The 19,619-nt window shown below is 39.2% G+C and overlaps 1 non-coding gene across 1 annotated transcript; it reads right to left on the bottom strand.

Annotated features, from left to right (window-relative positions):
- Positions 1-272: 272 nt before the first annotated feature.
- LOC116626895 lies at positions 273-374 on the bottom strand. Its single transcript, XR_004298368.1, has one exon. It is a non-coding gene; the product is annotated as a U6 spliceosomal RNA (small nuclear RNA).
- Positions 375-19,619: the final 19,245 nt, after the last annotated feature.

The raw sequence follows: 19,619 nt of genomic DNA, 5'->3' as shown, positions 1-19,619 counted from the left end.
AACATAGAGCTATTGAGGATTCTAAATTCAGAGGATTTAAGGAGATTCTTTTTCTTTTAACTTTTTGAGTATAGTTGACGCACAACATTACATTAGTTTCAGGTGTACAATGTAATGATTCAACTTCTCTATATGTTATGCTATCCTCCCCACAAATGTAGCTCCCATCTCTCACCATACAACACTATTACAACATCATTGACTGTATTCCCTCTGCTGTGCTTTTTATTCCCATGGTTTATTCATTCCATAAAGGAAGCCTGTACCACCCCCAAAATATGAAATGCTTCATGAATTTGTGGGTCATTCTTGTACAGGCCATGCAAATCTTTGTATTGTTGCCATTTTAATATATGTGCTGCTGAAGGGAGCACAGGAAGATTGTTGTCTATCCATTCATATATACACTCATGATGAATTGATGCATTTATCAGTAACCTTTCATTCCTTTCTCTAGGGAACAAGAGGAAGTTGCCTAACCTGGAATGGCCAGACTCTAATTCTATGATTTCAACTCCTTGTTGTGAGAGATTCCTGGAAAGGGATATCAAGACCATTTTGCAGGAAGGAAACTAGCTCTGAGGCCTGAATGGAGGTCATGAAGGATGCTTGTGTTGGGACAAAGGACCCAATAATTTAGTGCCATCCAGTCATGCTTGAGAGGAAAACCTGAGCTCCCTGACACATTTGCAAATTTTCTTTCAACTCTGCAAAACCTCTCTCATCTCATAACAGGACATGGCCTGACTGCCTGGGAAGGCGATGAGTGCCACAGATGTGTAGTTTTCATACAATTTATTTACGTCAGCCTCTTGAAGCATGTTGAATTGAGGTAGGTGGTAGGGTATCTCTACCCTATAGGGTATCTCAAACTTCACTCTTGATTTAGGAATAAAGCTTGGGAAAATGCTTATTTATGACCACCTGGATTCCTTCATTCAAGATGAATTTGTGGTAGAATAGCAATTTATTTGTTAGTTTTCTTTTTTTTTTTTTTTAAAGATTTTATTTATTTATTTGAGAGAGAGAATGAGATAGAGAGAGAGAGAGCATGAGAAGGGGGAGGGTCAGAGGGAGAAGCAGACTCCCCGCCAAGCAGGGAGCCTGATGTGGGACTCGATCCCGGGACTCCAGGATCATGACCTGAGCCGAAGGCAGTGGCTTAACCAACTGAGCCACCCAGGCGCCCTATTTGTTAGTTTTCTTGGCTCTGACATGATAATGCGTTTGGTAAATATGAAGCCATATTACTGTACAGTGCAAGAAAAAAAATGATATAATCTGAAATGGTTCTTCTCAGACTCATTTTTCAAACAGGTCTCCTGGTTTAGTTGGAAACTAATGGCTTACACACCGGCAATGTGTTAGAAAACTCTTACTTTATGATTGTGTACAAAAGTAAATGAGATGTCAGGTAAACCAATCAATCAGCTCTTTAAAGCATCATCTGTTCTCAGTAATGAATAGTTTCTCTCAGCATTTGTTTAATTTTTCTTGCTGGGATCTAAAGAGTCTTCCCTGAATCTAAACTACAGAATGATATATGGAACGAGGGATCACTTACAATAATGTCACCTTGTGTCTCTGCCTGCCTTCAAAGTTGAGTTTGGGGTCCTCTATGCTTTTAAAAGTTCCTGCTTCAGTGATTACTTTGCCACCAGCTGCTGTTTCTTCTCTCCATTTCTGGACCGTAAATGTGGAGTCTCTGAGGAACCTCAGACTGCTGGACCAACCCTAGCTTGAAAGAGGTGCCTCTTCCCTTTTCATGTCATTGAACTGGGCGCCACAGTACTAGAACGAGAAAGAGGCTCAGAATACTGGAGCAGAAGAAAGATTTGAGTCATTGAACATTAGAACCCTCTGTTTCACCTCTCAGGCAATAGAGGCCAAGGCTGCATAAATGATTTTTCCAAAGTCACACCTTACATGTCTCCAGACTCAGCAACCAATGCCCCCCACCCCCGCCATTGAGCTCCTCTGTAATAAAAAATTAAAGCAATTTGAAAAGTCAGCACTGAAAAGTGTGAGGACCATGAAACTATTATACCCCTCTTCCTATTCCTTTTAGTTTCTAGTCCCTAGGAACTAAATATTTCGAATATTTGGAGCTCTTGGGATAAATTACTGGTTCAATTACTGGTTAAAGCTCTCCTGACTGTGATAATCTCTTTCATTTGTTTTGTTTTGCCTTTTACTGCTGGACAGAGGATTCATTCTCAGACCTTAAATTTTCTTCCTTGTGATTTACGAACTATCGTGTAGATTTTCCCTATTGGTAAGAAGTCGTCTTTTTCCTGGCATGGAAATGGTAGCCTTTCACTAACTTTCTGAGCCCGTGTGGGTAGGCCCCTGCTTTATTGCCCAAACCTGTACATTCCTTAATACATAAACCTTTAGCTGTAAGAGACAAATAGCATTAGATAAATTGGACTTGTCTCATTTGACCTAGCAAATAGAACAGCTAGCCATTTGATGCAACTTCTAAAACATAATAGCAACTGCATCACTGTCATTATTTTTGATATGCCAATTTTCATGTATTAGTAGCTACTTTTTGTACTAAATTATAGTGCTCATATTTTTCTTTGATGAACTTTAATGGAATATTTAGATAGCTTTAGAACTTCAATCAATACTGAATATTTTAAGGAGACCCTACCATTAAATATGAAAATATTCTGTAAAGTAAAAGCAGCACATAGAAATTTCATGTGTTCCTTCAGCATCATTTGACCCACAGCCCTAGTATTTGCGGATAAAATTACAGACGTCTTTTTTTTTTTAATCATTATTCATAGAAAATAACATTTTAAAGAATACAAGTGAGGAAACTCTTCAGCCACAGCTAGTATATGTCACACTATGATTTCATCACTAACTAAGGATATTTAAAAAGAAACAACTTTACATTGTTAAATTATGCAATTTTTAAAAATTTACTAGTGAAATAAGAGTAAACTCTGCCCTTCTGTTAGGAGGACATAATTTTAATAAGAAATTAACACAATGAATTATTTTCAAATTGAGTCCAAGTCTGTTTAAGTCCTCTAGAAAAGCATTTTCTCTTGATTGCTTTTAATATGAAACAGTTGGCTCACAAATAAATTAATGCTAGTCGGTGCACATTTCCCTCTGGATAGCTTTTCTTTTTTTTTTTCCCCCAGCCTGAGACCTTTTTTTTTTTTTTCCCATCAGCCATTTGGTTAGGTTTCTTAGCTCTTTGAAAATGCTTTCACAACTTGGAAGGTTTCTTACATACCTGTACGCTATGCATTGCACCTCAATGTATGGCATTCCCAGCATTGGAATTTGGAAACTCTGATTGTGCAAATTGTACAGTAGTGCTACTGACCTAGCTAGTTTGGGGAAAGACCTTCTGAAAAGCTTAGTGCTGCTACTGAATGCTACCTCTGTTTTACTGAACTTTAAGTAAGCAAAATAACAAAAAATCAGAAATTTCGATCATACCTCATAAGGTCAGACCCAATGCACTCTAGGGATTCATATGTATTACTGAAGAATGGTTGCACCGAGTAATTATAATCTATTTCATTTATAGCCTCAGACAGGGATGAGTGGAAATAAAACTATGTCCAAATTCTTCAACCATAAACTTAAGTTCTTGCATTAAGATATAACTCTGGAATCCTAGAATATTAATCAGGTTCCTGAAATAGGGTTTAATAGCATTTCCCCTCACTCTTATTTTGTTCCTGCCTCTACCACCAAGGAGGAGTTTCTACTGTTTAATATATGGCAGACAGTGGGTTTAAAAGTGCTCAGAACTCCACATGTATCATATGACCTCACTGATACGAGGAATTCTTAATCTCAGGAAACAAACTGAGGGTTGCTGGAGGGGTGGGGGGTGGGAGGGATGGGGTGGCTGGGTGATGGACATTGGGGAGGGTATGTGCTATGGTGAGCACTGTGAATTGTGTAAGACTGATGAATCACAGACCTGTACTCTGAAAAAAATAATACATTATATGTTAAAAAAAGTAAAAAAGAAGATAGTAGGAAGGGAAAAATGAAGGGGGGGAAATCGGAGGGGGAGATGAACCATGAAAGACTATGGACTCTGAGAAACAAACTGAGGGTTCTAGAGGGGAAGGGGGTAGGGGGATGGGTTAGCCTGGTGATGGGTATTAAAGAGGGCATGTATTGAATGGAGCACTGGGTGTTATACGCAATGAGTCATGGAACACTACATCAAAAAGTAATGATGTAATGTATGGTGATTAACATAACATAATAAAAAAAACTAATGATGTATGGTGATTAACATAACATAATAAAATAAATTTTTTTTAAAATAAATAAATAAATAAAAGTGCTCAGAACTCCAGAGTTCTAATTTGGAGCCTTGAGAATGGCTGGTTTCACACCCAGACTATACTCTATACTTCCTCCTCATCCTGGGCTCACTCCATTTTGTCACTCTATATATGTATATAGACAGATAGATATATCTCTGTGCCAGAAAAAGCAAAGCTACATTTCCCACTTTCATAGTATGAATTATTGCTGGGAGTTCTTCTGGGCCAGAAACTATATTTTCCAGACTTTTTGCATCCAAGCCAAATGATTTTCATCAATGAGACATGAGCTGAAGCAGGATGGTCCTTTTTGGACCTGGGTTTTTGAAAAGTAGTTACTCTTCTCTAATCTCTCATACTCTTTCCCTTTTCCTTTCGGGTGGCTGGAGGCAGATGACACTGAGGTCCTAAGTGAATCCAGAGCCCCAGGCCGACGGAGTCTAGTTCCCTGAATCACTGCCTAAAGGAAAGACACACCTGCCAAACAGGAAGAGCCACCTTGGACTTTTGCATGAGTAGGACAGAAACTTCTATTGGGGTGAGCCATGGGAATTTGGTGGTTCACTTGTTACAGCAGCTGGTATTTTCTAACTATAATTGTTTCATATGTTTTTTTTGAATTTACTAAGAAGTAAAACTGACTTGTTCACTTTTGAAACTTCTTATATTCCCAACTCCTACTCAGTTTCTAGCACAGTGTTTTTATATTCAATGGGTAGCAATAAAACTATCTCTTACTGAGTTCTTGCTCTGTGGTCATCACTATGCTAAGAGATTTTCATATATTAACACAATCATCTTTACATCCTATCGCAAAATTGTTACAAGAGAGCACAAAGAAATGTAACCTCTCCAAGAACACAGACAGATTGGATAGCTAGCTCAAGGTCACACAGTTAGTAAAGGTTCAAATCCGTAATATCTAAGTTTAACACATATTTCTTTAACACTAAATTAATCTGTTATCTTTGCAAATTTCATCTACTGAGGACTTTCTCTGGGCCATCTATGTATGTTGCAAAAATCATCTCATTTAATCTTCAAGCCTATGAGGAAGCCACTTAACAGAAGAGACAAGAGTTTTATAGCTTAAGCATTTTTTTTTTTAGCACTTGCACTGTGAGCAGTTTTATGATATGTGAAATACAAAGCTCGTAGGTTTATTGACTATTTTACAGAGTAGTTAGTTGATCAAATGTTGACATCAACACAACTGAAGAACTCACACAAGTCAGGGTGGAAGATTAAAATCAACATAGCCTGTAACTTGGATATGCAAGACTTAACTAGAAAGATATTATATTTGTTTGTTGGGGATTAGACAACAGGGTGGCTTAAACAACAGAAATCTATTGTCTCACAGTTCTGGAAGCTATGAATCTGAGATTAAGATGTCAGCAGGGTTGCTTTCCTCTGAGCGCTTGGAGAGAAAATCTGTTCCGTGCCTCTTGCCCAGCTTCTGGTGGCTGGCTGGCAATTTTTGCTCTTCCTCGGCTGGTAGAAACATCACCTTGATCTCCGCCTTCATCAACACATGGTGTTCTCCTTGTGTGTTTATCTTTCCTCCTAATTTACCTTTTAAAAAAAAAAATCAAGATTCCTGTCATATTGGATTAGAGCCTACCCTAATGACCTTATTATAACTTGATTACCTTTCTAAAGAGCCTGTCATCAAATAAGGTCACACTCTGAGGTACTTGGAGTTAGGACTTCAACACATGGATTTGGGTGGGAGGACACATAATTCAAACTGTAACAGGTATTCATGTGTTCACTTAATGAATATGTAAATACTACGCATCTACTGGGTGCCAGGCACTGCTGTAGGTGGCGGGGGGGTAAGCAATGAAGGGAGCAATAGGGTCCTGCTCGAACGGCACGCTTCTCACCTGTACCTACCTCCTCCAAAGTGCTGTGTGCCGCACCCCACTGGACTCCTTATGAATTTTCTTTTTTTTTTTTTAAAGATTTTATTTATTTATTTGACAGAGAGAGAGACAGCCAGAGAGGGAACACAAGCAGGGGGAGTGGGAGAGGGAGAAGCAGGCTTCCCGCTGAGCAGGGAGCATGATGTGGGGCTCGATCCCAGGACCCTGGCATCATGACCTGAGCCGAAGGCAGACGCTTAACGACTGAGCCACCCAGGCGCCCCCCTTATGAATTTTCTTGATAAATTATTTTAACATTTTAATCCCATATTTTAAACAGCTAACAGAGTATGCATGTCTCCCATTTTCCAAACCCTGTACAATAAATAAATTCTTTGGGTATATTTAACAAATTAATGTATACCACCTAGGGGTAAATTTGGGATGTTAGAAAACCTATTGAGTTTTTCTTTTCTTAGGTCCTCAGCATGAACCTTAGTGGATTAATCTGGGCTGTTTGTTGAATGATATAACGTACAACATGGTAAGCCAATTAACTGTTATGTAACATAACATTGCTTTGCATTAATTTTGCATTTCTAAGCTGTTAAAATGCCTTATACACTCTAGGCCTGATACTTCTGGAGCTAAGCAGTTTGCAAAGTGGTGTAGTAATGACATGTTAAGATGGTCTTACCACATCTGTTCTTTCCAGGAAAGGCAAACTGGCAGGGTTCAGGGAAGGATATCCTCAGGGACAAGAAGGAGCTAAGAATTGATGCACAGTCTGAAAAGATAAGTGTGTTTTAGCAGTTCTCCTAGAAGAAATCAGGAAACAGCCATTTTAGATATGCACTGCACAAATTAACATTTTGATATCAGACAGTTCTACTAATTTCACGAGAAAAGAAAAATAAGGAAAGAAAAAAAAAATCTTTGTATTCAGGTGGCCTCCTGGATGGACTGGCAGGACCCAGCACTGTGTCCCTGGCCTCTGGGTAATGACATTTGTTGAACTGTAAGTGTGTCACCCAGTGTGGGGGGAGAAGGAAGTTCTGCTGTATTGAAACATTCTTGGAAGCCTATTCTCAGTCCTGCTTTATTTATTCTTCCTGGAACATCTTCCCACACTCCCATCTCCCATTTGCTGGGCTAATTTTCTCAGCTTGACAAATTTGATTTTATGCTTTTGAGAAATCTTCCCTGATGTCCCCAATCCCATATTAGTGTCCCTTGCTCTCTGTTCCTTTGACACAGTACATACCCCTATCATGGCCCCCACTGAGCCTTAAGGGCAAATACCAATCTACCAATGTATCTCTTCTACTACACAATGAACTTGAAGACAGGGATTTCATCTTTTTCACAGTGGTAGACCTGGGGCCTGGCCATATATATTTGTCAAAAGAGAAAGAATGACAAACATTTTATCCAATTATTTTGCTAAGAACACTTCATTTTTTTAAAATTTACACTAGAAAAGCACAGTATGAAATGAAGAGGCATGTGGATATACAGTGTTTATAATTAAATGAGGGATTTTCTGTTGTTGCTCTGTCATTTATAGTTGGATGACATTTGAGAAGTCAACCTTGCTTGAAACTTCAGCTCTTCATGCATAAGATTTTAAAAAAAAACAATAAAAGTCTCAATCAATTCCTAGGAACGTGGTGATGATCACCTGAGACGCATGCAAAACATTTTGTGAAAGGCCATATAAGTACTCCAAAAAAAAAAAAAAAAAAAAAAATGAAGAAAGAAATCAGTGCCATTAGTCAGATTGCATAAAATTCACTTATGGAAAGAACAAGTACCCAAAGATCCCCAAATGTACTTTATTGCCAAAACCACTCTTTGTAAATTTTGCTCTATATCATGGCCAACAAATATTTATGGAATTCATGCTAGAAACAGTAGTTCTTTCATTTGCATTTTGGGTGAAAGTGCAGAAGGTTTGGCATTGTCAAATGCGTTTCCTAATTAAGTGATGAAAATCATTTGAATCTCTTTATTTTCCACTAGGCTCAGGGAGGCTTTTTGTAAGATAAAGTCCTGAAATCAACCACTGTTTTGACTCCTTTTTGTTTTTCTTTCCTTGCGGCATAGTATCAGTTTACAGTTTCAGATTCCTACTGCTGCTGGAACAAGTTGCCACAAAGTTGTTAAAACACAAATGTATCCTCATACAGAACTGGAGGTCAGAATGAAAGCAAGGGGTCACCAGACAGCTTTGCTTCTGGAGGCTTCACTGGGGAATCAATTTCCTTGCCCTTTTTTTTTTTTTTTTTTTCCCAGCTTCTAGAGTCTGCCTTCATTCCTTGAGTCTTTTCTTGTCAGCACTCCAATCTCAGCCTCCGTGGTCACATCTCCCACAGCTCGTTTGACTCTCCTCCCCCTCATAAGCACTCCTGTGATTCATCAGATGTTAGGAATTGATTCCTGACCGTAGTCTAATTATGTAGTAAGTTAACCCATAAGAACAGTTTCCCTCTGCTGAGAAAGCAACTTAAAAAGAAGAAATGTATGCAGCATTATGAGAGAGATGAGCATTTGGCCATTGATTGTTTTTCTTCTTTAATACAGCTTTCTGTCTGATACTTTCCCAGCTTGTGAAGTTTCACCTTTCAGAACTCTCCCTGGTTGCTTTCAGGATCCATCACATCCCACTTAGTGTGTTACGGAGTATTGACAAATTGCATACTTCAGTTTTATATTTAGTGTTTTCTGACAGTATAGTTTTCCTACCTTCTGCTTCTAACAGTTGCCAAATGTGCTTTAAACTATCCCAACTATCCCATTATCTCTTCGCTTATGCTCTCCCTGCAAAAGATGAGAGAGAGACAGAGAGAGAGACAGAGAGAGAGAGAGAACCTCTGTCTCATCACATGGAAACTAGTTTTGTCAAAAGGTGTGAGATCTTCAAAGTTGTGAGTGGTTTGAGGGTGGTTAAACTGCCAGAGATACAGCAGTAACACTTCTTTATGGCACCAAAAGAAGTGTCAAGATAGAGCAGACACTCCAGCAGCCCGAAAAGCAGTTTTAGTGACAGCCACTTTCTCCTGGGCTATTTCTAGAAACCAGGATTGTTCTGTCATTAAGAACAAATTTGAAACCAGATTCTCCACTGAGGACAATATTTTGGGGGGTGGATATCTTTTAGGGTATCTGTCTTCCCTCCTGTACTTATAGTACCTCAGGCACTAGGGGTGAGGCAGGAATCCTTCTTGCTCCTATTGTACCTTCTAGACTGTTCTCTTTCCTTTCTAAGCCAACAGATTGTGCCCATATGCAGCCCGACTACCAACCCATCTGCCAACCAACATCCCCTTATTCCTTGAAGATGTTAGCTCCTGGCTTGCTGTCATGCTCTCCAGCACTACCCTTGTCATAACAGTGGGTGATTTCAATATGCACTTGGTTTATTCTCCCAAACCCCTAAAATTTCAGTTTCTTTAGCTGCTGTCATTCAATGACTTTTTTTTCCTCTAAACCACCGCAGACATTCATTCCCACTGACAGCACCAATCGTGAAATCCCTCCATAATCTTAAAGCCAAGCACTGAGGTCTATGACCAACACCTCTTAGCCTTTCTGCTCACTCATACTACTGTTCTGATACTCTTTCAATCCCTTCATAGTTAAAATTCTTTGATTCTACGGGCTTTTTACTTATTCTCATGTCCTACCTCCCCTTTTTAGATTCCATTGTCAATCATTATAATCATTTCCTTGAATACACCTTTACATATCTTGTATTTACTTGGCAAAATCCCAATCCTCATTAAAACTAAATCTCGGTCTACCTTATCTCTGTACCTGTTCAGGTGAAAATGTCTGGAGAAAAACACATGCCGTGTTGGCTGATTTCACTTAAGTTCATAATCAATTACTTTAACTGGCTGTTAATGCGCTCAACAATAATACCACATTTCCTGCTCCATTTATTTTCCCATTCTCCCAAATAACTAATTCATATCTCCTCTTCTCTCCTCCCACTTCTGATCGCCAACACCTTCCTCATCTTCCTGATGAAGCAGTCAAAAGAGAATCTCCCAGTTCTTGCCATTTCTGCATACTCTGTATTACTCTATGTCCATATTTTATTCTGTGCCCATTTCCTCTTGAATTCATCAGTCAGGCTTTCACCCACACCATCCCCCCTCAGCTAGTCTTTTCCAGGTCACCAGCTGACTTGCACATTCTAAATGTAAGATCAATTCACAGCTCTCATCTTACTTGACCTACAAGTTAACAAATTTGATCATTCTCTCCTTGAAACACTTTCCCTTGGCTTCCAGAACATCACGCTCTTGGTTTTCCTGCCACCTCATTGGCCACCCCTTGGTTTCCTTTGATGATTCTTTCTTTCTCATCTCTCTGGACACTTAATGTTGGGGTGCCTCAGGGATAAGTCTTAACGCTACTAGTGATCTTAGTATGCAAGCATACAGTATCGAATGTATTTCAGATATAAATTATGTTATATGTTTCTAAAATGTATATTCTAGTTCCAACCTTTCCCTTGAATAACACACTCAGGTACCCAACTGTCTACTGGACATCTCAAAATTGATAATAGGCATCTAAAACTAGTATCTGTGATCAAAACTTAGCTCATGCCATTTCCTCTCAAAACTCATTTCTCTTTCAATCTTCCTCATTTCAGTTGATGGCAGCTCCATCTTTTTGCTTCCTCAGGCTAAAATCTCACATTAATCCTCGACTTCTCTCTTTCTCTCCATAGCTACCTCTATTTACTTAATACTAAATAAACACTAATAATACTAAAAACACTAATACATTAATCCTAAATGAATATGAATGCATACATGCTTTATATTTATTTATCAATCCACAAATTCTATTGTTTTATATCTTCAACCGTATTCAGAACCTGACCAATTCTCACACTCTCTTACCACCCACATCGTGTCATCGTCTCTGCACGTGGATACATGTAATAACCACCTAACTGCTCTCCTTGTTTCTGGTCTTGCCTTCTGGTTCTCCCCCTTGTCTCTTCTTACACAGTAGTCAGATGAATTCAAAATATTTTATGATTTTCCAATACAATTTCCAATACAATTAATTCTTTGATACATAGGTTGTTTGGAAGTGTGTTATTCAGTTTTCATACATCAGGAGATTTTCTACTTTCCCAAATCTATTTCTAGTTTAAATCTCATTGTTTTTTAAGGAACATACTCTGTGTGATCTCAATCTTTTAAATTTATTAAGACTCATTTTTATAGCCCAGCTTATGATCTGTTTGGATGAACGGGACCATGTACACTTGAAAGTAATATATTTTCTGTAGCTGTTGGGCATAGTGAAACTGTAAATGTCAATTCGGTCCAGTTAGTTAGTCGTGTTCTTCCAGTCTTCTATATCCTTCCTGAACTTCTTGTCTGCTTCATGTATTAGTTACTGGGAGAAAAATGTGAAAATCTCTGAGTAGGATTGTGGACTTACCTATTTTTTTCTTTTCCCTTTTTCCTCATTTTTTTTCAGGTACGTTGAAACTGTTATTCAGTAAAATATATTTAAGATCATTGTATCTTCCTAATGAATTGACACTTTTATCATTAGGAATTCTCCCTAAGTTAATACTCATTGACTTTGAATCATACAGCATGTTTTCTTTGTTTAAGCACATCTGTGTCCTTATACCCAAAATAGATTCCTTATAAACATTATTTAGTTGAGTCTTTCTTTCCAAACTGGCAAGTCTTTTAAATAGAGTGGTTGAATCTACTTAGATTTATTATGATTACTGATATAGTTGGGTTCAAGCTTAGTATTTTGCTCTTTGCTTTTTATATACATCCCATCTGTTAGGTGTTCTTTTGAAAAAAAATTTAAAAATAACCTTTTATATTTGCCCTCATATTTACCATTTTCAGTGATCTTCATTTAGTCCTATAGGTCCAGACCTTCATCTAGGAACATTTCTCTTTAACTTTAGAACTTCCTTTGTGTTTGTGTGGCATGGGTTTGCTGGCGTCGAACGCATTAAGCACTTGTTTATCTGAAAGGTATTTATTTTGCTTCTGTTTTTGGATACCTATTTTTGCTGGATATATGATTCTAGGTCCTTGGATATGTCAGTAAAGATGTTTTTACATTCTCTTCTCATTTCCATTTCTTTCTGATGAGAAGACAGTATCATTTTTATTGTTGTTCTGATGAATTTAATGTGTTTTTTGCCTCTTGCTGGTTTTAAGATTTTTCTCTTTGTCTTTGGTGTGCTTCATTTTCACTTTGGTTTTTTGTTGTGGTGGTGGTTGTTTGTTTTTTGTTTTTTGTTTGTTTTAGAGAGAGAGAGAGAAAGAGAGCAGGGTGGGAGGAGCGGAGGGAGAGGGAAAGAAAGAATCTTAAGCAGGCTCCTTGCCCAGCATGGAGCCCGATGTGGGGCTGATCCCACCACCCTGAGATCATGACCTGAGCCAAAGTCAAGAGTCAACCGCTTAACCTATTAAGCAACCCAGGCCCTGCAACTTCAGTTTCACTTTGATGTGCCCTGGTGTGGTCTTTACATTTTTTCATTCTCTTGGAATTTGCTGTATTTCTTGCATCTGTGGATCAATATTTTTAATCAAATTTGGAAAATTTTTGGCCCCTATCTTTTCACATATTTTCTATTCTGCTCCATTTTCTGTCTCTAACTCCATCTGGACTCTAGTTGCATTTATTTTTGTTAAACTATTCGACATTAGCCCACATGTATGGAAACTGTGGCCTGCAGTTTTCAGTCTTATATTTCCTCTCTGGAGGTCAGATTAGATAGATAGATTGAGATCACTGACTTTGGGATTACTAAAACTCCTTCCAGCTTCTCAGCTCCATTAAATATTCCAATAAATTCTTTGTTTTGGAGAGACTTTCTTTTCATTTCTAAAATTTCCACCCAGTCCTCTTCTGGAGTTTCAACTTTTTGCTGAAATTCTCTATCTGTTCATACCTTTTGCTCATATTTTCTACTAAATTCTTTAACATATTTATAATAGTTCTTCTAAGTCCTTCACTGCTTATTTCAACATTTGAATCATTTAGGAAATCTTTTATTGGCCAATTTTCTGTGGACATGGGTGTCATGCCTCATCTTGCTTTTTGCATATCTGGTACTTTAATTGTACACTGAACATAACAAATGGTATCTCGTAGAGTTTCTGGATGATGTCATTTTCCTGTAAAGAGGGGGTTTTGTCCTGACAAACAAACAGTTAAATTCATGTCAGGTTACTTTGTTCTCATTTGCTGTTAGTCCTAGCACGTTTTAAGTGGAAGGATCTTAGGCTACGGTCCTAAATCCTAAGGCATAGGTTTTCTTAGTTCTCAACCGAATGCTCAAGTAGTTCATCAGCTTCTCTCCATCTGGCTGGATGGGCATGCCAATGTTTCCCCCACACTCTGAGGCTCTGAAATCTCTGTTCACCTCTCAGTCCCCCAGCAGCTGTTCTTTGCTTATCCTCACAGACTCCTGCCCTGCACAGGCACAACTTAGAAGCTGGCCAACGGCTCAAGGGGAAGCTCTATCCTAATTTCTCAGTCTTCCTCTCAGTGCTTTCCTCTCTCCAGGGCCCTACCCTAACAATTACACATGCCTTTGAATCCCCAAAGCCAAATATCCATTTCTTTTACCCACTTAACTTTTTCCTCCATCCAGTCATATAGCTCTTCTTTCCTTCTTCAGTTTTCTGAGAAATGACTTGGAAATCTCTCCCAGACAGAAAGCCAGCATGAGTGGAAAATTGGCCTCATGAGCTTTCTTTCTTTCAAGGATCACAGCCTTGTACTGTCCATGTTTCAGTGTCCGAAATCAGTTTTTAAAAATTGTTTTCTCCAGTTTCATAGTTTTCTATTACATGAGTGTAAATCTAATACTAGCCCCTTGATCATGAACTGAATCATGATATTGTTATTTTTAAACATTTTCAATAGAGTTTTAATTTTTTTCCCTAAGGAAAAAGTTTTTAAATGGCATACTTTTTTTCAGTCTCCGAAAAATGTGCTGTAGGGGGCACCTGGGTAGCTCCGTCTGTTAAGCTTCTGCCTTCTGCTCAGGTCATGATCCCAGGGTCCTTGGATGGAATCCCACATCCAGCGCCTTGCTCAGCACTCAGCGGGGAGCCTGCTTCTCCCTCTCCTCCCTGCTCGTGCTCTCTCTCTCTCACTATTTCTCTCTCCCAAATAAATAAATAAAATCTTTAAAAAAAAAGAAAAATGTGCTGCAGAAATTATGAGTAATTAATACAGTGAATCACATTTTAAGTGTTGATGGTGGTGGTAGTGTTGGTGTGTGCATGTGTGTGTAGAAGGTAAGTTCTAAAGTTGGCATGTAATGCGGCGCCTGGGTGGCTCAGTCGGTTAAGCGTCTGCCTTCGGCTCAGGTCATGATCTCAGGGTCCTGGGATGGAGCCCCACTTCTGGCTCCCTGCTCAGCAGGGAGCTTGCTTCTCCCTCTCCTTCTGCTGCTCCCTCTGCTTGTGCTCTCTTGCTCTCTCTATCAAATAAATAAATAAAATCTTAAAAAAAAAAAGTTGGCACATAAGACATCACCACCTATCTTCCAAATTATCATTGAAGACTCCTTAGAATGGAGATGTACATACCATCTTTCAGAAAACCCAACAGATAGACAACCTCTTTGAGCACCAGATGAGGAAGTGAGCTGTTGTAAGAAAACTTACATCTTTAAACACTGGATCCTACTTAGTGCTCACATTGTATGGGGAGACGGATGCTGACTGAAGCAACATCAGATTCATATCTGCTATTTTATGCTCTCCTTGAAGGTATACTCTTTGAATAAAATGGTAAACTTGTGTTTTTTTCCATCTTTTTTCTATAGAGTAGTGAATTTTATTTTCTCTCTTCCTTTTCCTTTCTCTCTCTTCCTCACCTGGGTACGTGGCTAAGGGCATTTTTCACAAGCTTGCTATGTGGATTGGTCTCCAGCAGAGTATATGGCCAGAGGGCTGAGTAGCTAAGTTGGTTATAAGATAGAGCTACCCTTAGTTCCTCTAGAGGCTAGTTTCTTTCCCTTGGTTGCCTGACCACAGATATCATTCTGACCCTCATAATATATTATATTCAGGTTTTTTTGCATGAAATCAGTAGATGTTTGATCCGAGTCTGAAAGGTGCAAGGGGTCTGGCGAAGCTAGAGAGGGTTGAAAGCAAGTGGTCTTTGCAGAATTGAGACTAAATATTAGATTGTTTGAGAGAATACCAAAAGATAGATAATTAGGTATGAATATTTATCTGGTTATGGTAAAACCCCAGTCTTAGAATATTTATTTGCACGGCAGTGTGAATGATTGGCAAAATGGGCATGAAACTTGAAGTCAGGAAACAATTGAAAGCCTACTGTAATGGAAGAAGAGGAATTAAACTAACAAGAATTGATTTGGTGAAAGGGAAGAGCCAGATTTATGAGATAATTTTAACATCTAATCCATAGTTCAGGTATTGAATATATAGCATGCTGTTCAAGTACACTGAATGAGCCAAAGTAAACATAATACACTAGATTATCAGTAAAGGGAGAACCCTGAAGGAAAAAAAAATACACTCCATACATTAGGTTATTGAGAATCATTATTTGATGATATGACTGAGCTATATTGGTGACTCAAACTAAGCTATATTGGTGGCTCAATAAGCTAAAAAGCAAGCAGGGAAGTCTGTAATAAAGAATAAACACACGCACACAAAACCCCAATATAAAAACAAGTGAATGTATAACCCAGAAAAAGGCAAGGTTATTCTAATATTATTCAGTACTGTCAATAGCCAGGACTGCCCTAGGCATTTACATGAGCTCGGAGAAAAGACCGTAATCCTTATTAATCAAGGGTGCCATACGACATGTAGCTTCCCCCCACAGTCTGGTAGAATAATGTGTCCTAACATAGATAGCCAAAGGTCTTAGAGAGCCAAAGGCTGCATGTGTCTGGAGAAAAACAACTAGAGATCATTATCTTAGAGTCACAGACCAACTCCTAACGTTGGATACCAGACACACATATATAGCCTAAAGTGGTTTATAAACCCCAAATTAGAAGTTGCCTTATAAAAATCCAGATTTCTGGCTTCTCTTGAAATATTGGAAGATCGAGTGACTCAAGGTCAATGGCAATAACTGACAGGAGCTGCACATTGCAGCCACCAACCCTTTATCTAGGCATGCACCCCTTATTTATACAATGTAAACATGTGGACATAAAGACCAAAGGATCATTCATTTTTATTATCTTCCTGGCCTTGTAGGCATTTGAGTTTGCAGTACTTGATTTAAGTTGCAAGTAAAGTCACAAGTGCCAGAGTATTTCATATCTGGATCTAATAAAGGAAAAGCAATAGGACCCCTAAGGGAAAGCTAAAGGAGTTGGGATTATTTATTTTGAAAAGTACAATGAAATATTTCTAGAAATGTCTTCAGCATGAAGGCTTTCATGTAGAAAAGAGGCTCTCAATTACATTAGATTAAGTAGATTTTCTGATTGAGAACCTATATTAAGGCAAAATTATCAAGTGACCACATTTTATTTGGGGCCAAAAAAGCCACCTTTCCCACTGTCCTTTTCTTTCTCTTCAACACTGGACTATATCACCAGATCGCTGGGTCTTTATAATGCCTTCTGTAAAATTTGCATATGTGTGTATTTACATATTTATATTTATAAAATATCTTCTCAGTAGCTAAGAAGAATGGGATTTTATAATTATTATGGGCTTTAATTATGGGGTACCGTCTAAGGCTTGGGGTTTAGATTAATTTATTTGTTCACCACATATTTATTTAGCTCCTGGAGATAAAACAGGTTTGAGGTTCTTTCTTTCCTGGAGCTTAAATTCTAGTGGAGAAGACAAATAAAAGATAAATAACAAAAATAAGCAAAATAGATGATATTGCATATTGATAAGAGCTATGAAGCATCCAAGGGTGATGGGGAGAGGGGGGTGAGTAATGGCTGAAAAGTCACTGTAGAAAGGCAGGTCATGGAAGACCTCCTGGGAGGGTGACATTGGACCAAAACTGAATGTTGAGGAGTCAGCCTGGGGCTTGTCATTTTCCGGACAATGCAAACAGCAAATAGAAAAGCAAGAAGGACCTTGATATGTTCTAAAAGCCGAATGAAAGCGGGGGAGAGCGGCAGGTGATTATGACTGAGGTGCATTTCTCACATCTGTAAGTTCCTTCTGATCTCAGATTTCCTATTGTAAAATGAAGGACATACCAGCTCTCTCGCTGGGTTGTATGAGGATTAAATATAATCAAGGACGAAATATTCACCTCTAGAAATAGTCCACATTTCTGCGCGATTGTGGAACTTCCTGGGAGAAAATTCATTACGGGGGAAGGAAGAAGTACACATGCTTCCCCCAGGAACAAATACCTCCTGCATAGGAGAGGGGAGAGATGTCTGAGCGCAGAGTGGGAGTAAGTCAAGTTCAGTCCGGAATCGAACTCATATCTGATTACTGTGAAGCACAAGGAATGATGGTGGTGGTGGGCAATAGAACAGGGTGAACTGGAAGCAACAAGTTTAAAGTGCTCTTTACTTCCACTCACAGCTCTTTAAGATATTAGAACACAAGCAACAGTTTTGGGGGGGGGTTCCCTGTGAGAAAATAGAGCTCTAACAGGTCTGGAGAGTCCTTCCATGTATTTCTGCAGAGAACACGGCCAGCTTCGATGCTTTGACTTAAGTGGCAACACACCCGGCAGGAGACGGCACACCCCGGAGAAGGAGCAAAGTCAGGTGGATGAGATGGTTCCTGGTGGATGTGGCTCAGCTGACACCTGTTGATGCCAGAGCCACTTAAGGACCAGGGTGGGACCCAGGAGATGTGGTGGCACCAGACAGGAGTGGAGTATTAGTATTACTGCCTTGATGTTGTGGCCAGACTATTCTGGCAAAAGAGAAAAGCAATGAGAGAAAGAGAGAGGGAGAGAAAGAGAGAGAGAAGACAGTGTGATAGAGTAACTAACTGTTAGCACACAGGAAATGAACGCTGGAGATTTCCAGAGAAGCTTGGGAGTTGGAGAGTAAAGGGCTGGGGATCTGAATAAGGGTATGAGAGACAGGAAAATGTGTGTGTAATGCCTCTGCTATGCCAGATATACAAGAGATGTCCCTATAGAGATGCCAGATAAAATACGAGAAGCATAATTCGCTTTGAATTTCAGACAAACAATAAATATTTTTTTTTCCTGTAAGTATGCCCCAAATACGACATAGGGCATACTTATACTAAAATGTATTCATCCTCTGTCTGACATTCCAAGCTAGCTGGACATCTGTATTTTCGTTTGCTAAATCTGGCAACCTTATGCCCATAAAGCTCTATTTGTTTTTATGACATACTACAGCTTGAATAATTGCCCCTCACGATTTGGAAGCCATTATCTCTGTAGCAAACTCCCCAGCAGGCTTATTGCAGTTGGGTTAAAAATTATTTACTTAAAACACAGTGCCACCTAGCTGGGATTTGCTATTTAACTATTTCATTCCCATTTTGCATGTAAGATTGCTCCAAGCAGTCACCATCTGCCCTGTGTTGCTCTACAGAACTTCATGAGATTCACTATAATCCATTACCTATTGGGAAGAACCCCTTTTATCTAATGGGTATTTTTTCTTGACCCCTCCGTCTCCCTGCCAGGCAGCCAGCCAGCCAGTATTTCGTAAATACCTAAAATGTACTCAGGCTAAGAGTTTAGTTTTGAAGGAATGAGACAATGAATTACTAAGTTTTGAGGTGGAGGAAGTCGTTCGAAGAAAAAAAAAATTACCAGGGAGGAACTGGTGAGGGACTCTAGGCAGCCTGGTTGTGAAGAAACTGAAAGGGAGACATGTGAGAAGAAACTTGAATTTTAGTCTCCTTGGTAATTTTGTCTGAGTTCAGTCCTGACTATGGCTTGGGATACACTGGCTTTGATTCGTTCGTCTCTAGAATTAAATTTTCCCCTCCCATAGCGGATGTAATCCAGCAGAGTAGATCCCACTTCTCACAGATCCTGCTCCTGTGGTGGTGAGGAGCATGGATGCACCGGATTCCTAGCCCTGAATAGATGGCGCCCTCCCAATGCAGTCTGGGTTGCCAGGTTAAGCCTGATTCTAAAGCTGCATCCAGGCTCAGTGAAAATGGATTCAGTGATGGATTAACAATGTCTGCCGTGAAAAATTGGTTGTTGGGGGAGGGGCAATGGACAGTGGGAGATAAAGTTTGGCAAAATGGACCACAAGTGATTTATCATAATGCTACCTTTAAAGTTATCTTTAACTGACCTGTACGTTTTGGGCAAGAATAGCAAGAGCCAGGCGAGTTTCCAGGCCAACGTCCTAAGACACTTGGTAGATCTTGGAGTAGACTTATGTCATGCAGGAAAGCAAATGGGACTGAGTTGGCAGACCTTGGGGGGG

This window comes from Phoca vitulina, unplaced genomic scaffold, assembly GCF_004348235.1.
Source record: "Phoca vitulina isolate PV1807 unplaced genomic scaffold, GSC_HSeal_1.0 scaffold2, whole genome shotgun sequence".
Lineage (NCBI taxonomy): Eukaryota > Metazoa > Chordata > Mammalia > Carnivora > Phocidae > Phoca > Phoca vitulina.
Note: the sequence above shows the minus strand (reverse complement) of the source record. Positions and strands in the feature narration are given on the sequence as shown.